The sequence below is a fragment of the Cyanistes caeruleus genome, chromosome 1, assembly GCF_971803275.1.
Source record: "Cyanistes caeruleus chromosome 1, bCyaCae1.hap1.1, whole genome shotgun sequence".
Classification (NCBI taxonomy): domain Eukaryota; kingdom Metazoa; phylum Chordata; class Aves; order Passeriformes; family Paridae; genus Cyanistes; species Cyanistes caeruleus.
The window spans coordinates 91,894,130-91,916,021 of record NC_141701.1 but is presented as its reverse complement, the minus strand read 5'-3'; the positions used below and the strand labels follow the sequence as shown (position 1 = coordinate 91,916,021).

General features: G+C 42.1%; 1 long non-coding RNA gene across 2 annotated transcripts; it reads left to right on the top strand.

The window, feature by feature from the left end:
- Positions 1 to 11,488: 11,488 nt before the first annotated feature.
- Positions 11,489 to 17,050, top strand: LOC111923742 (uncharacterized). Of its 2 annotated transcripts, XR_002861251.2 has the most exons (5): positions 11,489 to 11,612; positions 11,840 to 11,935; positions 13,404 to 13,522; positions 16,310 to 16,429; positions 16,869 to 17,050. It is a non-coding gene; the product is annotated as an uncharacterized LOC111923742 (long non-coding RNA). The 2 variants fall into 2 exon arrangements; XR_002861250.2 differs by lacking the exon at positions 11,489 to 11,612 and having other exon boundaries at positions 11,630 to 11,935.
- Positions 17,051 to 21,892: the final 4,842 nt, after the last annotated feature.

Here is a 21,892-nt window from a genome sequence, read left to right as displayed (position 1 = left end):
GAATGAAAACCATCCTCTTGCAAATCTTGCTACAATTATTTGCCATCCTAAAACATGTTCAGGCCTGAACAAGAAATCATAAATAATATCCCTGTGAATAAGTGTCCCAACTCAGGACTTTTGCTTACAAATCTTCTCATAAATTATTCAGCCAGTTCCAATTTTGGTGACTTGCTGAAGAGAATCTAGGTCATAAATTGATATATCCTAAATTGGGTCAGTGACAGGGGAGATTATAAAAGGACTTTTACTGCAGATCCCCAGGTCCTACACCCTGCTGCAATAAATACTTAATTTTTTGGGGGGAGTGTGAGAGAAATCCAAGAGTCTGGGAAAGCTTTGGTTTGAAATACAGTATAGACTAGTGGTAGAATTTCCTGGGAGAGACAGGCACAATTCTCTGGTTCTAAGCCAGACAGGAGAAGGAGCTGAAACTAATCTCCAGGCTCCCCAGGGACAGATCCAACCACAAACAGACAGGAAGGTGGTGAGATTTCCTCCAGGTGCTTTCTGTGAGGCACCCACCTAGGAGACGATTTCTGGGAACATGAATGTGGGGCAGAGGAGTGCTTAGTTTGAAAGTGCAGATACAAGCATCAAGCTCCTTAGAGCCAGTGTATCACATGTCTCCAGCAACTGAAACGTAAGGTAATTCCATCGCATAATGTTAAGCATCTGTAAGCTTAGTTGACCAAATGGGAGGGGTCTGGAAGACCTAAATTTTAATTCAAATTCCTGACATGGCAGCCTGTTACTTTAGACTATTTGGGAGTTAAATATCATGTGCTTTTATGCTTACTATCATCTTTTCAGCTCTTTCCCCAGATTGCTATTTTGAGCCAACCTCAGTACCCACAGAGGGCTCCATGACCCATCCACCGACTGCTGAGTTTGCTATGAGACTAACTGCAACTCTGAGCCTGGTTTTCCCTCCCATCTGGCAGCAGAAATGAACTGCTGCTGACTGAATGACCACTGATTCTCTTGGAAGCAGAGCTGTACAAACAGCAACAGCCAACTCTGTCACCATTTGTGAGGATTTGTAGCTTGGGCCCTGAGACATCTGGCTGAGATATTTACGCAGTCCCGTATTGCACTCACTGAGGCTCTGCGTTCACATCTGGAGTCTAGACTGAGTGACTCTATGGGCTGGCCTTCGAGCCTCTGAACAGCTCATGTCCCCCTTGTTCTCCAGCTTGGTCTTTTTAGTGCTTTATTCATTTATTTATTTGCTGTAGGTGCTTCTATCTCATCTCCTTAGACACTCCTGTCACAGCCACTCGAGAGCTTTAGGGAGGAATGGCAGTGACTGACAGAGAGCAGGTAAAAACAGGCAGGATGGGAAGGGGGAAAAGGCTGTGTTGTGGCAAGGCACCACTTCTCATGGGTGCAGTGATGGGGGATGACTGGAGCTTGATTACGCTGTTTCTTCAGAGCTCTACAGCTGTGCTGTGGGAAATGACAGTGCTCAGCTACACAGTTTGCATTCAGCACATGCAGAAGGGAGCAGGGGTCCCTGTAAGCTTTTAGAAGTGGCAAAGTGGCTGAGCCAGGCCCACTACCCTGGGTTAGATCATCAGGAAACTGCAGTTACCACCTGGGCCATGAGAGCTGTTCTATCTCAGTTTGGTTGACGCTGTTCCCCATTCATTTTCTCAAGCCTAAAAATGACATGGTGGTTAGCATTCAGTAGGTTAAATGTAATGATCTATCTGAGACATTGGCACAGGGACAGCAGATGCATCACTGGTCCCCTGGGAGAGGCTTAGGAATTGAAAAGAGACATCTAGGTTTAGAAAATTAATCCCTTCAGTTAGTCATATGTTCTGTCTCTGCCCTTAGTTTTGTATTGTTTTGAACACGGCATGCTAATAGCTTTACCTGTGCTGGTGCTGAACAGGTGAATTCCTGGCTGATCTGACTGACACTGTCACTGGCAGAATTAGTGGTTGCTGTTGATGCCTGCCCTGGGAGCAAATCCTCTGAAATTTTGCTGCCCTTATCCCAGCCTCAACCTAATTTCTTTCCCTTGGGCCTTTATTCTGTTAGTTCCACTTGCTCCTCTGTCTGTCCCATATTCCCCTTGTAAGAGTTTTTCTTTGTTTTGGATTTCCTGGTTGCCTAAGAGCCCTGTCTGCCACTACTGAAGAAATACTGCTAGGGTGTCAAGGGCTAAGTAATGCTGACAACAGTGGGGTTATGACCTGGAAATGCAGTGGAGAAAAGGAATTGGCTAATAGTGAAAATATTTGTAGCGCTTGTAAAGATGGGTACTACGGATGTACCTGTTTGTGTATCTTATATAGATAAGCCAGAATCTACATTAAGAGAAAGTCACAAACTGTAGAATTATAGGCACTGAAATACAGTTCAGTCAGTTCTTTAAAAGAGGGTGAAAAGGGATTTCAGATATTCTCAGTGCGCCCAAAGCAGTCAGCAACAGCATGATGGCAGTTCTAAGTAAAGGGCCTTAATCAGAGTATATAAAAAGACTGGAATGATGTTTGAACAACATGTCCAGCTCCCAAGCATTGTCTCTTTCCTGCTATCAATGACACCCATTGTGCAATAACAACATTTGCACGGAGATATGTCCCCTTTTGTGCAGGGAGAATATATTGAAGCAGCCATAGGGCTGCACTAGCCGCAGCTAGAAAAGTCCCCAAGGGCCTGTCTGCCAGCTGCTGACTGATGTAGAGCTGCTGCTGCTGATAATAGGGTACATGTGCTGGCGTGGAGCTGAACTAGGCAATCTGGGGCACAGTCAGATGTGCTCAACAAGGATCAAGTTCAAACCTGTTTAAGAAGTTAGTTCCCGTCAGTGGTGATTTAAGCTAAGTAGCTTTGTTGTGTATTGGAAAGGACAAGGAATGCTCACATAGTCAGCTACTTCATCTTGGCTGTCACTGTGGTGATTTCAACACAGCCAGGGGAGTCAGAAAGACAGCAAACAGCTGAGATCTGTGACATCCTAAATCACGCAGACACAAGGGGCTAAAGGTGTATTTCCATCAGATGTTTGCCTGCTTGTATGTAGCAGAATTATGCTACATACTTCACTTTCCCTTTCTGAGCAGTAGAAATCAAGAGGTGTGAAAACTTCTTTTAAGATGTAGATCACTGTTTCACACTGGAAATGGCTGTTGTTAGTGGAATGTTGCTGATCCATTCAGGAGCAGGCAAAATGTCAGTGGAGGTGAGACTAGAAAAAGCAAATTTTTTTGCCTTAGCGATTAATGTTCCATCATTGGAGAGCAAACATAAATTCCCCCACTCTACTAAATGCTCTCACCGGAGAGCAAATTAAAAAATGATCACTGCAGTGTTCAAGAAACATAAATACACTATTAATTAGGCAAATGAGCACTGTAAATGACATTTGTGTTAATGTCATGTAAATATATCATCAGCCATGTTCCTCCTAGAGATATCTCACATGTGCTAAGCAGGATATATCATTGTGTGAATAGTTCACACCATCTAGTATCACACATTTGCTATATTGTTTTCCAGGCTTAGAAACCAGAGTTGGCCTTGTATCAGAACAGTCATATTGTGAAGTTGCTGAACATAGCTCCTCTGTGTTTCCCAAAATTATTCAGTTCCTTCATCCGAAAAGCATGTTGCACAGCAGGAAACACAACTAAAGACCTTCCTAGTGATTACTGCCTCCTGGAAGAACTAATGTCATACTCATTCTGATGGAGAAACTGTGTTCCAGAGCAGCAGTTTAGCTGCTATTCAGCCTTTTTTCTGAGAGATGCCCAGTGAGGGCACTTCAAGCAGACCTACAAAAGTCTTTAAACTCTAGGTAGACCCTTAAATTACAAGTAAAATCCAATTTCAAGATTACAGCTGGTTGTGGCAACGGGAGTTTGGATATTGATAATAATAGTAATAGTAATATTTATTTTTAAAAGGCAGAGTAACTAAGTACCTTTCTGGCCAGGACAAGCTATGATTGAAGCACAGATGACTTCTTCCTGAAGTAATTTGTTTTGTCTGCTAAACAATCACTTTATTATTATTTACTTTACCATTGCTACATTACCACTGAAGTGGCAGTTGAATCAACACAAGGAAAATGGTTTCAATCTCATTACCCTGGCAAGGATCCCACTGACCACAATAGTACTTTACCTTTGCATGGGTTAAGAGAACAGCAGGATCTGAACAGCTGGCCACTTAGTTGGGTTGTTGGTATTTCTAAACCTATAATAAGGCAGTGCTGAACTCAAGTATCTTGTAATCTGAATACAGAGATCCTATAGCATCACTCAAGGCCTCTTCAGGGCAAAGCATAAAACATATGAAAGGAAGCTGTAATCTATAATGCCACAAATCTTTTATGAGGATTATCTCTCTTATCTCATCTGGCATCAGAGAATTACATGTAATATAGACTCATAAATGGCTTAGTCACAGAAAGATCCTTTAGAAAAAAGTAGCAGAGAGGAAGTTTTGTTTGTTTCTAAGCCAGAGAGAAGAGGCAAAGCTCTGCAGATGACAAGCGTATCAGAGCTAAAACTGTGTTTGGATTCAATTGGGAGAATTTGCCGAGAGAACTGAGTCCTCACAGCCTTGCTTTGCACATAGTCATTTACAGCCATGCAAAGGGAGGTTGCGCCTCTATTTCCCCAAAGTCAGCCAGTCTGCCTGAATGTCAGGGGCTATGGGAGGTATAAGACAGTGATTAAACCCTGTAGCTCCACCTTGGCCAAACAAGAGCCATAGATTTGAATAATTTGAACTCCAGATAGGATTGCTTGATTTATCAGGCTCAGTTGCCTACCTAAACAGATTTACTCATTGCAGAGCCAGCCCAGATTAATCTTTGGTAGTTCTCTCCTACTAACCTCACTTATTTTTCTTTATAGGACCCTGGTGGTTTCTCCAAAGTCAGAACTTAGTGTGATGCAGTTTCCCTGCTTGTAACTTTTTTCCTTGCAACTCCTACCAATCTTGTCTCTTTTTCCATGTGTGAAATTTTAACCTAGCCTTGTTCACTTCCTCTAGTTACCTTATTCCTCTCTTCTTCACACCTGCCTATAATTGTTTTTTCTTCTTAACATCTTACTCTGGCTTTTTTTTTTTTTAATAAACAATAAAGAAGATTTGGGCTTTCCCTTCTAAGAAATACTTAATCAACATCCTTTCTCTCTACACTTACCAGCTGATTACCAGCCCTTTCCATCCTTCCATGTCTAATTTCATCTCTAACAGTACTGGATCTGTTGTTTATTGTCTATAAGCCAATGTCAGGGGCTGTCTTAGACCCTCTCCAGTCCAATCTCTACACTTCTCATTTATCCTGAACCACTCTCGCCAGGCTCTCTAATGATGGTAGAAAAAAAGAGAAAGGATATGTTGGCATACCTTGATGTGACAAACACCTATGTTTATATTCTCCTGTTTTGGGAACTGATTAAAATCACACTAAAATTAATGAAGACTTTCCATTGATGTAATGATCCTTTGATAAGGACCAGCAAAATCTTACACTATGTGAGTCAGAGTTCAAGAAGGAATTCCAGTATTTTCATTCATAGATGGCTCATTTCCTGTAGCTTTCACACTGTCCTTTCCACTTGACTGACCTCTGTCTGATCGTATACAATCTCCTTTATATTCCCTCTTACAGGATAAGTAGTTGGATATGCATAGAAGAATGTTGTTCCATTTTCTGAAAGAATTTCTTGGATTCCCTGAAGAGATTAGTTCAAAATTTTAATTAGGGGCATTGGCAGAGTTCCCAAATGCTGGTATATTAGGCTGTGGTTTTAATTTTCATCACCCATTTTGGTTCCTATACAATGCTGAGGATTTCTGATGAGTAGTTTACTTGAAATGATGCACGTTTTGTCCCTCCAGTTTTTGTTCATCCCGTTAATACAGATGAGTCATGATTGGCAGCAATGTCTTGTTTTTTTTCCCCTTCCAAAGACTGGGGAGGTTGCCCAATATTCTGAGGACAATTGTCCAAAAGATGTCAAAGTTTGAAGTGACCAGTAAAAGTTCCACTAAAACTCTGGAAGGCATACAGGATGCAAGTGTCATTAATTAAGCTCTAAAAACCTACAGTGCTGTGGGAACCTGGCATAAAATACACAAGCTGAACTTTGTTTGCAACTTCCTTCTATTTAGGAATTCATTAAAGAGCTGAAGCATTTGCAGAGATTTCAGGACCCAGTGGTAGAATGGCTAATTGCTGGCTCAGTCTTTTGTATACAGTGCAGCACATAAAAGGACTGTGATCAAAGAATGCAGGTGCTGCTGAGGGCAATGAGAATGCAAGTACAGTGATTGCTTGCCGGATACAATATATAACGTTTAATTTAGCTGTGCTTTGCTTTGGTCCATGATAGGATTTTGTAGGGATTGCTGAATGATTTTGACTGGAGTGATTTAGCAAACGTGTTGCTTAAGCACAGCTAAAAATTTATACTTCTTTTTTAATCTTCCTCCTGTTTTTTCCTCTGCTAGCACCTGAGGGAAACATAACCACTACTGCAGATCTTACTTAGATAAAGGCTTTAGTAAATTTCAGTTGGTTTCATATTCTTCAGTATTTTAGACATGGTTATCACGGTTTATTTTTGCTGGATCCATGATCTTGTAGTGGGGGAGAGTGAAGTTGCACAGTACATCTTAACTTACATATCTTCACAGTGAGAGCAGAAGAACTCACAAATAATTGTATGGCTATATTTACCATACCTAGATTTTGTTCAGTTCCCACTCTGTTCTTATCCTGCCAATCTTTTCATTTATTGTTCTCACCAAATAGCAAAGAGAAGTCTATTGTGAAGCTTTCTCCTTTTTTAACAACCATCCTATTTGATCACCCCCCAAAAATAGCACAAGCCATATGAAACAAGTGGAGCTGTGGACCCTGTCTTGGAGAGCATGCATGAGTAATTAAATAACATGTCCTTCTGTCACCATTTTTGCAGGGAAGGGGATTAAAATCTGTGTTCACAGGCTGAGAGCAGGTGTCTGTGATGAGACCCCATGCTGTGACATGGATGCAGCACATTCTTACATGAAAAGCCCTGGCTGATGAAATGACCACAGGAAGACAACATGGAACCCTCCCAGCACAATCAGAAGAAGCTTAATTAAGCTCTGTGGTTAATTTTAAAGTGAGTGTGTGCCTGTTTTAGAAGAGCATTAAGAAAACTGAAAACATGGCATTTAAAAAAATTATATTCTGGTCTTCCTGACATTCTTCAAGCAAACTGTCTTGTTTCTTTCATGGTCAAATGATACGGTGACTCAGAAATGAACACACACGTGTTTACGTAGATGGGATTTAGTAACTTGTCCAATGTGGTTTTGGAGGTTTTTTTTCCTTACTTGTGGACTTTTTTTTTTCCTTTGGCAGAAGGCAGCACTGAACCCACAGTTTCTGCAGTTATTCTCAACACACTTGTTTTAGTTGTAATTATATGACTGAAAGCGTACAGAGACTACAAATTCCCTATTATATTGTTAGAACTTTCATTAGAGAAGGTAAAAAAATAATTGGCAAACTCGGAGAAAAGATTAATGCTTGCTTTAGAATTATTAAAAAAAAAGACAGTACTACTGATGGCAACAGTACTTTGCCTTATATTACAAGTACTTTTCCACTAGGGAACTTAAAAGGCTTTCCTGATTTCTGTGAAACAACTCGAGAAATTCTTTGCATGTACACGTGAATGATTATGGCTGTTTTAACTGTGGTAAAGCAGAGGTTTGAAACAAGAACCAATTGCTCTGACAATGTAGGGAGTCAGTGTTGAAACTGGAAAGTCAAGACTAAAGTACTCATACTCACCTTAATGCAGAATATGGGGTGAAAAACTGTGACCTAGCTATATATGGATTGATGGAGTGACAAAGAACAGTTTAAATCTTCATAGACACCTTTGCTTTTCTCAGTAGAAGAATTTGCTCTTTCTTTCTGGTCCTTTTTTTTTTTGCCCTCAGTGTGGTTTGGCTTTTTTTTTTCTTTAGCCTCAATACAGGCAAGGTCCTTCTCAAACATGAAAGAAGGCTCTGTCTGAGAAATTCATTAGCCAAATTAGAGATAAAATAATGAGGGGGTGAGAAGGAGGCAGCAAGGGACGGGGGTGGGAGGGATAATATGGGCAAGGAGAGCTAGAGACAGTTCCCTGCTAGGGTAGCTGATTAAAACAATGGTACAGTACCTTGACTAATGTAGAGCTAATTAAAACTGTATAGGACAAAGCACTTCTAAATATACTATAGGGATCAATCTTGCTATGGTAAATCCATCCCCAGTGAAATTTCATTGACTTCAATGGGTTTTCTTCTGGGATGAATTTGGACTGATAACCTAATAATTCTTTTCTGTCTTTAATTTCTAAGGACTTTTTGTCAGAAGCATGGCAAGGAACTTCAGTCTGGCTTTCAAAAGTGCTGAACACCCAAAACTCCTACCAAGGCCTCCTGGAATTACAGGTACTTGATACCACTGCTAATTTAAGCTGAATTAACTGCTTCATGTTTGCTGTGAGTTTACTTTGTGTACCATGCCAACACATCTGCAAAACCACCCTAAGCTAATCTCCTAAATCTTCTGAGGAAGAAACTTCCTGTGCATAGGTGCAACTCCTCACACAATGCAATACAGAGCTTAGCAAAGGCTTCTAGGAAATAATATAGTAAAATTAGTAAAAATCAGTAAAAACAACAGTAAATTATAAATTCACAACATCTGTATTTGCAGGGCAATGGAGAATATGTACTTGGGCTGCTTATGGCATACTTTTGTTACTCAGTTTCTAACTAACTGCCCGTGGTCTGACTTGCCAGCTAAATTGTGTTCAATGTGTTCATAGTTTCTGTGAACTTAAAAAATGTGTCTTTTTATCCCCCTTGCAAAAAACATATTGAGGAACAGGACAAAGTAAATGAAGGCATCTTACAGTGGAAGTTACAGCTGTCATGTCTGAGGTGTCCTGGACCATTATGTAAAACCACATCAGACTTTTTTTGAAACTTCAAGTGAAAGAGAGAACATACTTTTTGGAACATTTTTCCTTTTACTGCACTGCATTTGTAAAGCCCCCTCTGCTTTGGCTTCCACTCCATGGAAGATGTACATCATATAGATAATGATAGTGTTTCAATGGCACACTTCCTTCTCTAATTTAACTTTTGGTTGTAACTGAGAAAAAAACCCCATCAACAGAAACCCTCACCATTCAGTGAATCGTTCGGGTTTTATTCTGAAGGCTGGCTCTGAGAGGAGGATTACTAGTTTATCTCTGTTACTTCAAAAAACAGATCTGTTTGATTACCCAAATGTTTGGTTTTTAAAGGGGCAGCTCCTGGGGATCTTAAAGAAATCCACAGTGCAACAGGGAAGGAATATAATAGACTGTTTTGGAAAAAAATACAATGAGGGGAAAACATAACATACAATACATTTGGTGTGAACTTTTCCCAGAAGATTGCTTGAGCCTCATAGTTCACTTACAACCAAAGTACAGCGATGCTGGGCAGCCTGCCAGCTCTTGTTATTGTAGTACTGTGTGAGCCAGTTCCCTGGTGAAGAAAAGGAGAGAGAGAGACAGACTTTTCTTTGCCTTTCATAAGTGTCCCATACTTTCCTCTCTGCTCTCTCTGAACACCCAAATGCTCTTTACATCAAGGTGCTCTGGTGCATGCTACACTGTGCAGATGTCATGCTCCTGGTGTCACATGTGGTACTGTCACAGTTCAAGAGGGCTGGCACAGGGCTGCATCACCTCACTGCACTGGGGCTTTCAGATGACAGCTCTGCCTGACAGTCTAACAGTAAGGCACCCTGTGATATGCGTAGTGAGGATGAGTAACACCTTGTCCTCACAACAGAAGTATCTGGGAAGAGAAGCATTCCTAGGAGTGGGTGCCAGGCTAAGTTGCATGTCTACACTGAATTTTGCAGTCAGATGTGAGCCAGGATAGCTTGGGCTTAATAACATGCTACAGATGCCAGTGAGGCATCTCTGAGTTGCTCAGAGCACTGGCAGACCTCCTTCATGTCAGCCTAAAAAGCAGCACGCAGACACAGATGAGTTAAAGGCTCACAGTCTGGCCCTGAATGTATAGAAAAACTGAGTATGGATGAAAGAGGCCTCCCACGTTCTTGCATCTATATTCTACCTGGAAATTCATCCAAGAACATTTCAAAATCAGCAAACATGGCATGGGGTTGTTTTTATTCCACCCCTCCACATCCACACACCTCCTCTTCATGCTGATATGCTGCCTTGAACCCTGAAACTGCAGCACTCTCTGGGAAGCACTTACACAGCCTCTATCAGAAGCATGCTGGGCTCCCAAATGTGATAAGAAGCTGATAAAAATTATCTGGGCGTTAAAACAGCCTTGGTGGAAGAATGTTTAGCTAAATAGATACCATCTGTCCCTTACAGAGAGCACGTCCTTGTTCTGCCCTGGCCTGACCACTGTGAGCCATTGCTTTTGTGGTGCAGTCCATGTGTGAACGGGCTGCTGTTCCCAGGACCTGGGGCAACTGTTTATGCAATGTGGACTTTATGAGAAACAGTTACAGTTGCAGGGATTATTTTTTCAAATTTTTTTTTAAGAGTTAAAGACTGGTAATGAAAACAACATTTTTGCCTAATACAGAGAAGTACTGGACCGGATCAGCTCAGCTGAATGCTCATATTGGCCCATACAGCACATTTCTCTGGGGCAGCCAAAGAGGGAAGGAATCCTGAAGAACTATAAGCAGCACTCCAGTTACCAAGAGAACTTTCATGTCAGTAACAAACAGCACAAATATTTTCCAAGGGACACTAGCAGCTGGCACACAGCACTGACTACAGCTTTTTAATGTGTTTTCTTTACCTCCTCATGACACAGTAGAACAGAGCATGGATAGACTGGCACTACAGATGGCTCATTGAGCCACTATGCAAATACATAGGAAAAAGGTTAAAGACAAGAACCAGAGGGTAATTTGCTCTGAGAATGACTGAGGAAAACTTTGGAATTTGTGGAACTAAAGAGAGCATGCAGTATACCTAGAGGAAAATCCAGCAGAGCATGAGTCACAAGTACAGAACTGTTATCATACTTCCCCAGGGAGAGACAGGTAGTAAGATCTACAGTGGGACAGTTACACCACCCAGCTAATCTAAGCAAATTCCAACTAAATTGTAAAAGTGAATCTGCCATGGGTGATCTTGAGAGGTCAGGCTGGTTGCACTACCTCACTGGGTTACCTAAAAGCAGACAGACCAATGCCCTGTGATGGATGCCAGAGACCTGAGGTCACTAATGGCCCTTAATGCTCATGACTAGCCTAACTTGTGGCATCCATTCACCCTTTTCCCATGGACCCAAGAGGTCCATCTCAGCTCAGGCCTGGGCCCCCCTCTTTGTTTGAGCTGTGTTGTTGGTAGAGCGGAATGGAAGAGTAGCGTTGGAAGGGACATACAACGATCACTGATTCCAACTGCCTGACCACTGCAGGGCTGACCAAGAGTCAAAACATTCTATTAGGGGCATTGTCCAAATGCCTCTTAAACATTGACAGGCTCAGGGCATCAACCTCTCTAGGAAGGCTGTTCCAGGGTTTGACCATCCTCTTGGTAAATAACCTCTTCATAATGTCAAGTCCAAACTTGTCCTGATGCAGCTTTACAACATTCCCACATGTCCTGTCCCTAGATCCCAGGGAGGAGAGCTCAGAACCTCAGTCTACACTTCCTCTCCTTAGGAAGCTGTAGGGAGCAGTGAGGTTGCCCCTCAAACTCCTTCTCTCAAATTTAGACAAGCACAGAGTCCTCAGCCACTCCTCACAGGATATGCCTCTCAGTCCCCTCTCCAGCTTTGGTGCCCTCCATTGTACACATTCAAGGACCTTCACGTCTGTCTTAAATCGTGGTGCTCAGAACTGCACACAGTGCTCAAGGTGAGGCCACACCAGTACTAAATACAGTAAGAAACAAACAGGTGTGCCTGTGTCTAATGCTGACCCTGGGGCTTTCTCCTTAGTGGACCTCAGGCCTATGCTGCAGGTGGTTTATTTTCTGGGGGGCTCCCTCATACCATGAAAGATGATTTGGGGTTTTTTTGTACTCCTGTCTTTGGTCCTGTCTACTTTGAACTTGTCAGGGCATTACAGCCAAAGTGCTGGACATGGCATTCTCCTTCTTGAACCTCATAAAATTGGCCTTGGCCTGTTGATCCAGCTTGGCCAGATCCCTGCTTAGCGTTGAAATCTCACACAGCACCTCACCATCACACCTGCTGTGAGGGTCACTGGTGGTATTTCTCAGAGCAGAAGTTTTGCTAAAAGGGCAGGCAGGCTCCAGGGAACTGGTTGTTCCAGGTCATCAGCAATGGGTTTTGAGCTTTAATTGCCTGAAGACGCTGAGAAGCAGGGTGGCTGCTATAAGAAATTGAGATCTCAGGAGAAGGGACAAATTCATTCCATGCCTTAACATCTGCAGAGGAAAGAAGATTCCATAGAGTCTCGAGAAGAAGATTTGGCATTGGCTCTGGAGAGGATTAGGAAGGCTTTTGATGATTTACTTGAAGAGCCTTATTGCTGGTGTTGTTTGATAGTGAGGCCACTCTGCAGGCCTGTGCTCCTTTTTCTCTTAATTACTTTTGATTCTAAAGTGAATCTATCACCCCGGAGGTGTGTGGCCTCGAGTAGGTTCCTCAGGCATGAGCTGTCTCAGCAGTGCTTTTAAGGCCTGGAGCAGGAGAATTGCAGAGGCATCTCTTCAAGGGAAAAGCAGTCAGAAAGAGGATCTTCACACACAAGCCATTCTGTGACCCTGGATTTAGAAACACTTCAAAAGTCAGACACAGTTCCAGCAGCTTTGGGAATGTGTGAGATTCCTATTCAGACCAATTACACTGACAAAAAAGACCAAAGAGTATATGCAAAAAATTACAGAGTTTCTAAATGTGTAGAACTCACATATTTTGGAAGAATGTTACAAGGTGGGAAGGATATTCTATAGCTCTGAATCAGGTATTTTTGATGGAAGGGATGCAAGAAGAAAATTCAGAATTCCACTTCTTGGAATATTGTGTTTGAATATTTTGTTTGAGTATTTTTCATTTTGATTTTTCCTTTCCAACTTCACAACAGAAGATGACCTGTGCAAATTGCCTCCAAAGTGCCCAGTGATTGGCCTGCAAAGGGGCGCAATGGTTAGAAAAGTGGATCCTTGAAAGCTGCATCATTTCTGTGCCTACTTAAGTAAAAAGTCCAGAAGGGCTCTGCTGAGGACAGATGCTTGTCGAAGTGACATTGCCTTTTGGGACTGCAGCACAACACTAACAGCTTGTGCTTTACAAAGAGCATGTATAGCCATGATATTATTGAGAGCAGTACTTTGATCAAAGTGCTCTTCTGCTTAAAGCTCAGAAATCCAGGTATTGGGATGAAGTTCAGAAGCTGAAGCCTACTAGCCAGTTGACTGTTCATACAAGATACTCTTCGAATGTTCATAGCTATAGTCAGAGGACAGCCAGATAAGAGGTAAAATTCAGTTCTGTTATTTGACATTTTCAGTATCAGACACTAGTGAGCACATTTCTTTCTGTTATGGAGGGTAAAATGGAACCTCTCTTTGATGGGTGTCTCAGCTCACCCTTTATGAGCTGGTTAGAAAGGCTGATCGTAGGACCTGATCTATTTCCATTGCATGTGTTACGCAGATTTCCTTAAAAAGGAATCTTCTGCCTTAGCTAGGAAGATAAATAATGAGAAAACATCTGCTCTTTAAGCTCTGGACTGACCTATAAATCTTAATGATGTATGCAATCCCAGAAGCAGAAATCATCTACAGATTGCAAAATTCTTTCACTCTCTCATTTTGGTTATTTTATTCTGGGTTTTTATTTTGGGGGTTTTTTTAGGTTTTTTTTTTCGTTGTTGTTGTTGTTGTTGTTGTTGTTGGGGGAGGGGGTTGGTTGTTTTTAAAAAAAAAAATTAAAGCAAATTTATTGTTGTTACTCTAATTCCTGGTAATTTGGAAGCCTGACTGTGGGTTTTTTCCCCTCACTGTGTCATTATAACTGATAGGAGCTGGTGAGAGGAGGGCATGGCAACCACAATAACACAAGAGGGGTGGAACAGGCAGCCCTTACAAGGAGCTGACAGGCAGAGAATAATGACAGAGTAGAGCATGGATAATAGTTTGGATGATTTACTCTTGAGAAACTCCGGAGGGTGGGATGCTTCTTTGCCTGTTTATTTCAACCTCACATACTGAAGAAATGAGTTTGCTTAGCTACTTTAATATTTTGCTGTGTATTCTCCTGCCAGGGAATGGGAATTTGCTTTTTTCTTCAGTACTTCCCTGTGGCCTGCCTCACAAAGGCAACATTGCTGTTAATAATGACAAGAGGCTCCCATCTCCTTTTGCCTCTAGAGCTGCGACAGCAGCAAACATTTAAAACAATGGTATCAGTGATGACCATAAAATTAAAGAGGCTAGAATTCAAACTGCTGTGGAGAATGTTATGTTCAGTATTCAGAGAAGGACATTAATGTTGGGTATAGCTCACTGGAAACATGAGCTAAGATAAGGAAACTCCCAACTCAATGATCCTTGTGGGTCTCTTCCAACTCAGAAAATTCCATGATCCTGATCTTGAATTTCCCTGAGACACTCCAAAGAAGTGAACAGCCTCTCATGTAGCAAGTCATTCTGATACCTCCTTGCTTACTGCAAGGTCAAGCTAATTTTATTCTCCATTTCATGTTGCTTTAATCTAAACATTGGAAGAGGTGATGTTAGGGTAAAAGTCTCAGGAGACTGTGAGCAGCATATGGACCATTTCTCTTGATAAATCATAGAACCATCTGCATGCAAGTGGGCAGGGATGGAGTAATTCTTCTCCTGAAGCTGTTAATATATCCTTACTTCTCATGAGTCACTATCCTTGGTCTGTAATTTCACAGATAGGTTTGAGGGTAAGATGCCTACGGAAATCATTCACTTACTTGTCCCAGACTGGGACAGGTGGGACAAGTAAGGTGGGCTGGAAACTCAACCATCTTCTGGGAGTGGTGCTCCCAGGGCAGAAATCACCCTATTCTGAATTACACTAGAGAGGCACAACTTCAATTCTGGAATGGCAAGGCACACAAGCACACTAAAAGTAAGATAGTGTTTTATAGCTCAAACGACAATTCAGGGAGCAAGAGCTAAAATTAAACACATGGCGATGCTCTGTTTTGTTGTTTCCTGTGCCCTGAATACCATCTGCTTGAAAATCAGGTGAATCAAAGTGTTATTCTGAAGGGCTGCTCTTATTAGATTGATATTTTCTTTAGGTAAAGCAAAGAATCTTGCCTAAAAAAGGATATATTTAGGAGCCTAATCAGTAAATGCAGAAGAGACTGCAAACTGATCAGTGATCAGAGGAGAGTGAATGGTTTTGACTGACATCTGGAGTAAAGCAGTGCTGTGCTCTTTCAATTACAGGTTTAAGACTGCCACAATTGACAGATTAAAGGTGTTCACCCTAATCCAAAATTATACTTTTTTCAGTCAAATTGACCATTGTGTCAGCTTCAATTTGTTCAGATACGTCACCCACAGTGAGTGATTGGACTGATTCACTTGCACACTCTTTGACAAGGTCCCTGTTTTGTGTTCACTCCTTACTCTTGCTATTTCCCTTGTCAGACAGATACTCCAGAGGCATTTCCATTATCTCCCATGTAGCTGTACCTCAGAAATGTACTGGACTGGAAAGAAAAATCCTCAGGCCAATTATTCTGACATAAACTCTACTTATCAGAAAGCACTAGAATATGAAGCATAAGTTAAAATAGCTCAAAAATAGGACACATCCATACACACATATACACCCCAGGCAGACACCTAAGTAATGCTGTGCTCAGTCCCTGCCATGACTGAGTACGGATGAGCACTTTTAAATAAGAAACAACAAAAACGTTGCCTAAACATCCAGATCGAAACAATCTCTCTGAGAATGGAAGTGCTTTAATTAAAAAAAAAAAAAAAAAGAAAAAAAAAAAAGAACTGTTTACAGAAAGCTGCTCTGGAAAAAAAGAAGCAGAAGTGGCCTAATGCTTGGAGAACAGTTACCCTGTAATCTTCCTGACTCTTTGAAACAGGAAGGAAAACAATGTGTACAAATTTCTGAGAATCTTGCTGATGCTGATTCTCCTTGGATGAGGAGACAGGTAAGAAAAGATGAGTTGCATTTCTGTCACACAAGCTGGAGGAAAAAGAGGTACTCAGCTCATAAGCCCAGAGATGTGAAGATACTCAATTTGTGAGTTCTACAGGTGGGCTCTCCCTTCTGAGCCAGACTGAAAGCTTCCACATCTTCCTGCAGAAGTTTCACATGGGGAGGTTTTGGAGAGCTCTTAGTGGTGCAACTCACTGCAGTGCCATTTTGAGGTGAGGTAGGTGCTCATATAAATAATGCCATTTTCATCTCATATTCTTTTGCATCTCTGCTAGTGTTTTGCTTTTGTTGGTTGGGGTCAGGGTCTTGTGGGTTTGAGGAGTTTTTTGGGGGGGTTGTTTGGGCGGGGGGAGTTGGGGAGGAGGCTGCTGTTATTTTACTTCTCAAAGAATACATGGATATAAAAATGAAATATTTTTGATCAGGTTACAAGTACATAAAAATGTCCAGTGTAATCAATCTCTATAATCCATCTGTCACAGTTTCTCTCTCTCTCACACACACACACACAGCCATTAAGTAGAGTTTCCAGGCACAGCAATATGTAACCTTTAAAAGGGATACTACAGCCAGAATAAATATTACTTGCCTATCCACCAAGGAAGTCTTTGCACTAAAGCTGAAGGAAGTTTTTTTCCCCCCTCTCCTTGCCACAGCAATGCTGAGAGGGATGCATGCACAAGTTTTGTGTAGCTCACGGGACAGTGGCACACCACAGAGTCTTGTGAAGCAGGATAATAGGGACTAACTACAGTACCACTTGTTACCACTGCTAGAGAATCCTCTGCTTTCCATTCTGGAGATTCCCATAATTAAAATACTTTAATTTTACAAGGCATTTGCAGAATGTTCATAATTCTGTTGACATTTTGTCCAAATTATTACATATTCCTTGAAGGACCCAGGATGAAGTTGCTGAATTTTGTTTTGTAATTAAGGTTTAAATTTAGAAAATGGGGCAGGGGACAAAACTGCACACTTTCTGTTATGTTTCTTAGGCAGTTTTAACACCTTAGAGAATTGATGTAGCTCTTTGAACTTTGGCACATACATTATCCCCAACCACAGCCATGGCTTTGGGTTTTCAGCGTAGTTAGTTATCAAGAGAGATATTAAATGTGAAATATAAGAGCACAGCAGTACCCAGTACTATTTATCCAATAGTTTCATCTATCTCTGAAATCCTAATCACATACCCTCATATATAACCCTCAGTATTTGTGCAAAAGCAGAATTTCTTTAAAATTACTGATTTTCCAGCTTACCATAGCCATGGCTCACACTGCATGGGGGGTAAGGAAGGTGGGAATCATTCCTTCTGTCTCTTTGGATGTGCTTTCAGCCCTCATGCATAAGCAGGCTGAGCAGATACTTTTCATAAAGAGATACGTCTGCATGGGATTCAAACCATGAGGGGAAGCCTTGGAGGAGATATGGGCCCTTGAACGTTTGTTGACCATGAAAACAAACGGTACCACTGGAACCATTTATGTGACTCAGGGTTCAGTTTTACCAGAGATGAGCTGTTGCTGTCACTCTCATTTTAAGATGGAGGTGAGAGATTTTAATAGGCAAGAAGGCAGAAACAAAGAGGGACCACAGAGGTGAGCTTGTTAGGTCAGTAGAGGTACTGGTTGGAAGCAGAGTAAAAAAATCATCAGATTCAGCAGGGGAAAAAAAAGCAAAGAAAACCATCACTGACTTGTCAAGATCTAAAAACCTTATGAGATAAGGCAGAGAAGAGGCAGGCAGTGCATCAACAGGACTGAGCATCTGCATGTTCTAAGGAGAAACAAAGGTTGACACTTCTCTGCTTGATTGACAGCACTTTGGCCAGCAGAGACTCGCAAGGTGGCTGCCCCATGGATACTGAGCATATGAATGCTTAGCCTAATGATGTTAGTCCTGGCCCATTGCTGTGTGTGTTAGCAATAAATAAGACTATTTTTATATATGGACAGTCCTTCTTTTGGGCCTCTATTCCAATAAAAGATGCTCAAAACATCAAGGGTTACATTTAATGTGATCAGCTTTATTGTGCAGACTGCAGAACTGGCCTCAATTAATTCCTCCTTGAATTAGAGCATATCTGTTTGGAAAACAAAAATCCAGCCTCATTCTCTTTTGATTGAAAAGTTTTCCAGTGATGTATACTCCATTGTAGCCCTTGGGAAATAATTCCAGTTTCATTATCCTGAATGTTAAAAATATGCATGTCAGTTTTATTCTGATTTTGACTGGTTTCAACTTCCAGCCACAGAACATTGTTACATATCTGCTAAATTGAAAAGACCACATATTATCAGATTTCTGCACCCTGTTTGAATGGTGAATAAGTCTTTCCCCTTCTCCTTGACATGCTAACCACAATGTGCCCTTCAGGCTGTACCCTAATGCCATGCACCCCAAGCCCATCTTTACCCTGAATGGATAATTTCTGGATGCTCATCAGTGCTTCAACACCCAGAAACACAGTATTGCAGAGATCACACCACTACAAAACACAGGGAAGATGCATGAGTGGCAGGAGAAACAGTGTTCCTGTCCTAGAGTCATAGAATCATTAAGGTTGGAAAAGACCTGTAAGGTCATCAAGTATAACTGTTAACCCAGCATCAACACCATGTTCACTATTAAACCGTGTCCTCAAATGTCCTATATGTTTGCTTTTTTAAACTTTCAGGCATGGTGACTACAACCACTTCCCTGGGTAGCCTGTTCCAATGCTTGACAACTTTTTACACCAAAAAAAGAAATCCTAATGTCTAAACTGAACCTCTCTCGGCACAGCTTAAAGCCATTTCACCCTGTAACTTTTGACCTCTGAGAAGAGACTGACCCCCATCTGGCTACACCCTCCTTTCAGGCAGTTGTAGAGAGGGATAAGGTCCCCCCTGAGCCTCCTTTTCTCCAGGATAAACACCCCCAGCTCCCTCAGCTGCTCCTCATCAGACTTGTGCCCCAGACCCTTCCTCACCTCCACTGCCCTGCTCTGGACCCGCTCCAGCCCCTCAAAGTCTTCCTTGTGGTGAGGGGCCCAGAACTGAACACAGCACTCGAGGTGTGGCCTCACCAGTGCTGAGTACAGAGGACAATCACAGCCCTGCTCCTGCTGCCCACACTGCTCCTGATACAGGCCAGGATGCCTTTGGCCTTTAGGCCACTGGGGCACTGCTGGCTCATGTTCAGCCACTGTTGACCAGCACCTCCAGGTCCTTTTTCCAGACACTCTGCCCCCAGGTCTGTATCATTTGATCATCATAAAGTCCTCTTCCAAGTGTAATGACTCTGTGATTCTGAAAGCCTGTAATGCAGGTATGACTTCATTCATGTTGTTGACAAAAGTGTTTGATAGCAAAGTGACAAAAAGTAATTTTTAGGGTAGCTCAACCCAAGTCTCACCTCCTTGACAGGTGTCACTCTGCTTTAACTTTTCTGAACTGACTCTCATAGCAGGCAGAGCTCTGCTTACCTTGACACCAGTTGAAGCAAACCTGGAGCCGTGACACACAGGCAGTGCAATCACTGCACTGCAAGCCAGGTGATGTCCTGCCCACCCCTCAGACCAGCCCAGCCCATATGGATCTGGTTCCTCTTACCTTTTTGATGTTGCTGAACATCAGACTGAAATAGGGCCAAGAACTGATCCTTGGTGACTGGCACTCAAAGCTAAGAGACTCCTGCTGCTCTCATGCTTGCTGGTGCCAACAGGCTCACTTGAAGGTTGTTAGCTTATGTTCATGGGCAAATGGTGACTTTAATGTTTCCTGACTTTCTACTGCTTGTTCTTGCAACCTCTGTGTTGTTCTGGCAGCTGTCATAAAATCCAAATGATAGATAAATATGAAAATGTAAATAAAAGTCCTGCAAAGCAGCAAGCAGTGTAGAAGACAATGAAGTACAGGGGATTACATGCAGCTCATATGGGGAATATGTTGCATTAACTAAATACAAACATACATTTTCCTCTGATTTGTCTTTTGGAATGAGAACGAGGAGGACAAAACAACAGAACAGGGATACCCTGGTGAAACTTCACTGAAGTCAGTACAGTTGCACACCAGGGATGCATTTGGCTGATTCTTTTGCTAAAGGCTGTATGAAAACCTTAATATAGAGTTTCTGCATGTGTGAAGTGTATGCCAAGACAAACTCAATGTGCTAAATGGAACCTCTTGATTTATTTAAATAAAAAATATGTTACCAAAAAACAGTGGATAATTGTAGTGGAATGGATCCAGACTGGAATCATCTGTCTCGTGTCTCCAGAGTGTCTGAGGGAGGGGCTGTAAGGAATATCTTGCTTGTATACCTAAGCAATGTAGGATATGCAGATAGCAGGTAATTTCTTGAAACTGCTAAGATCCACCAAGGGACTCTGAGCTCTCTAGAAAACAAAGGTTATAATCAGATGTAAACCAGCTCTTTTGGCTGCAGCTGATATAAACGAAGAGATTATCAAACACAGACCATTTTCATCAGTTATCTTCTTTATAGGCACTTATCTCCTTCACCCCTTGAGTTCAGATCTGTTGCCAGTATGATCATCACTCCCCGCCTGGCCAGAATGATCAAATTATAAAAAAAACCCCAAAACTTACTATCAAAAGTGTTAAGGATGAACAAGTACAGTTTGCCTTAACTGGGTCAGACTACAATCCTGGAGATGTGCTGTGGGCATGGTAGCCAACATTGAAGCCTCAGGCTGGGCTAGAAGAGGCAGTGTCTTTGTGTGGATCAGCAGCAGCCAAAACAACATCCCCGAGTAGAGTCTTACTTCAGTGTTGGAACACCATGGACCTTCTCCTTACAATACCTGATTGCCTTCTGACTGTGGAGGTAGCTACAGCCCTGCACTGGCCTCCCTTCTGCTTGTGCTGACCTACAAAACCCTTTAAACCAGGGAGCTGTTGAACTGTTCATCAGAAACCCACCTCACATCAGAGGTTTGAGTGGGTTTCTCAAGCTCTGTGTTTCCCCTATGTTTAATACCTGGTATTAAAGCCCAGCCAACCAGGGGCTCCCAGAGAACACCTAAATTCCACTTGAGGGCTAGTGCTGGGAAGAGGGAAGGGGAGAAGAGACTGTGAACCCAATATCTTCAGATATGAGAGACCTGGTTTTGAAGGAATGCCAGAAGCTAGTGCTCCCACGTGCACCGTTGGAAGTGGTGCAACGAAGCCTCCTCGAGACATGAAGCTGCTCTACTTAGCATGAAATAATTATGCAAATGTCTCTAGGAAGAGGTCAGGGTAATCATAAAAGCTAATGCCCGTATTAACAGCGCATCAGGTACACGGAGTGAGTGCAGCTCCCATGAAGGAGCACAACAGAACAGAAACCCTCAGCAAAGCTCCCAGCCAAGATGGGTCACTGTTAGGGATAATAAGGCAACTTCATGTCTACATATGCACTCACAGCTGGTGGCAGACTATTTTAGCTTTAAGGGACTGTCTGTGATAGGAGGCAACCAGCAAGAGGAGAGTGGGAAACTAGATAGGAGCTAAAGCACTCCAGGAAATTCCATCGAATCCCTGGATAGACGTTGTCTCACATGTTGAGAAGTGTGATGCTGCAGTACTGAAGAAGTTATCTTGGTTGCATGAGTATTTCAGTATTGCTGTCTTTGGTGGAAATACCTGTTAGAAGAGCAAGATGGAGTGACAGTGCTTGCATAAAT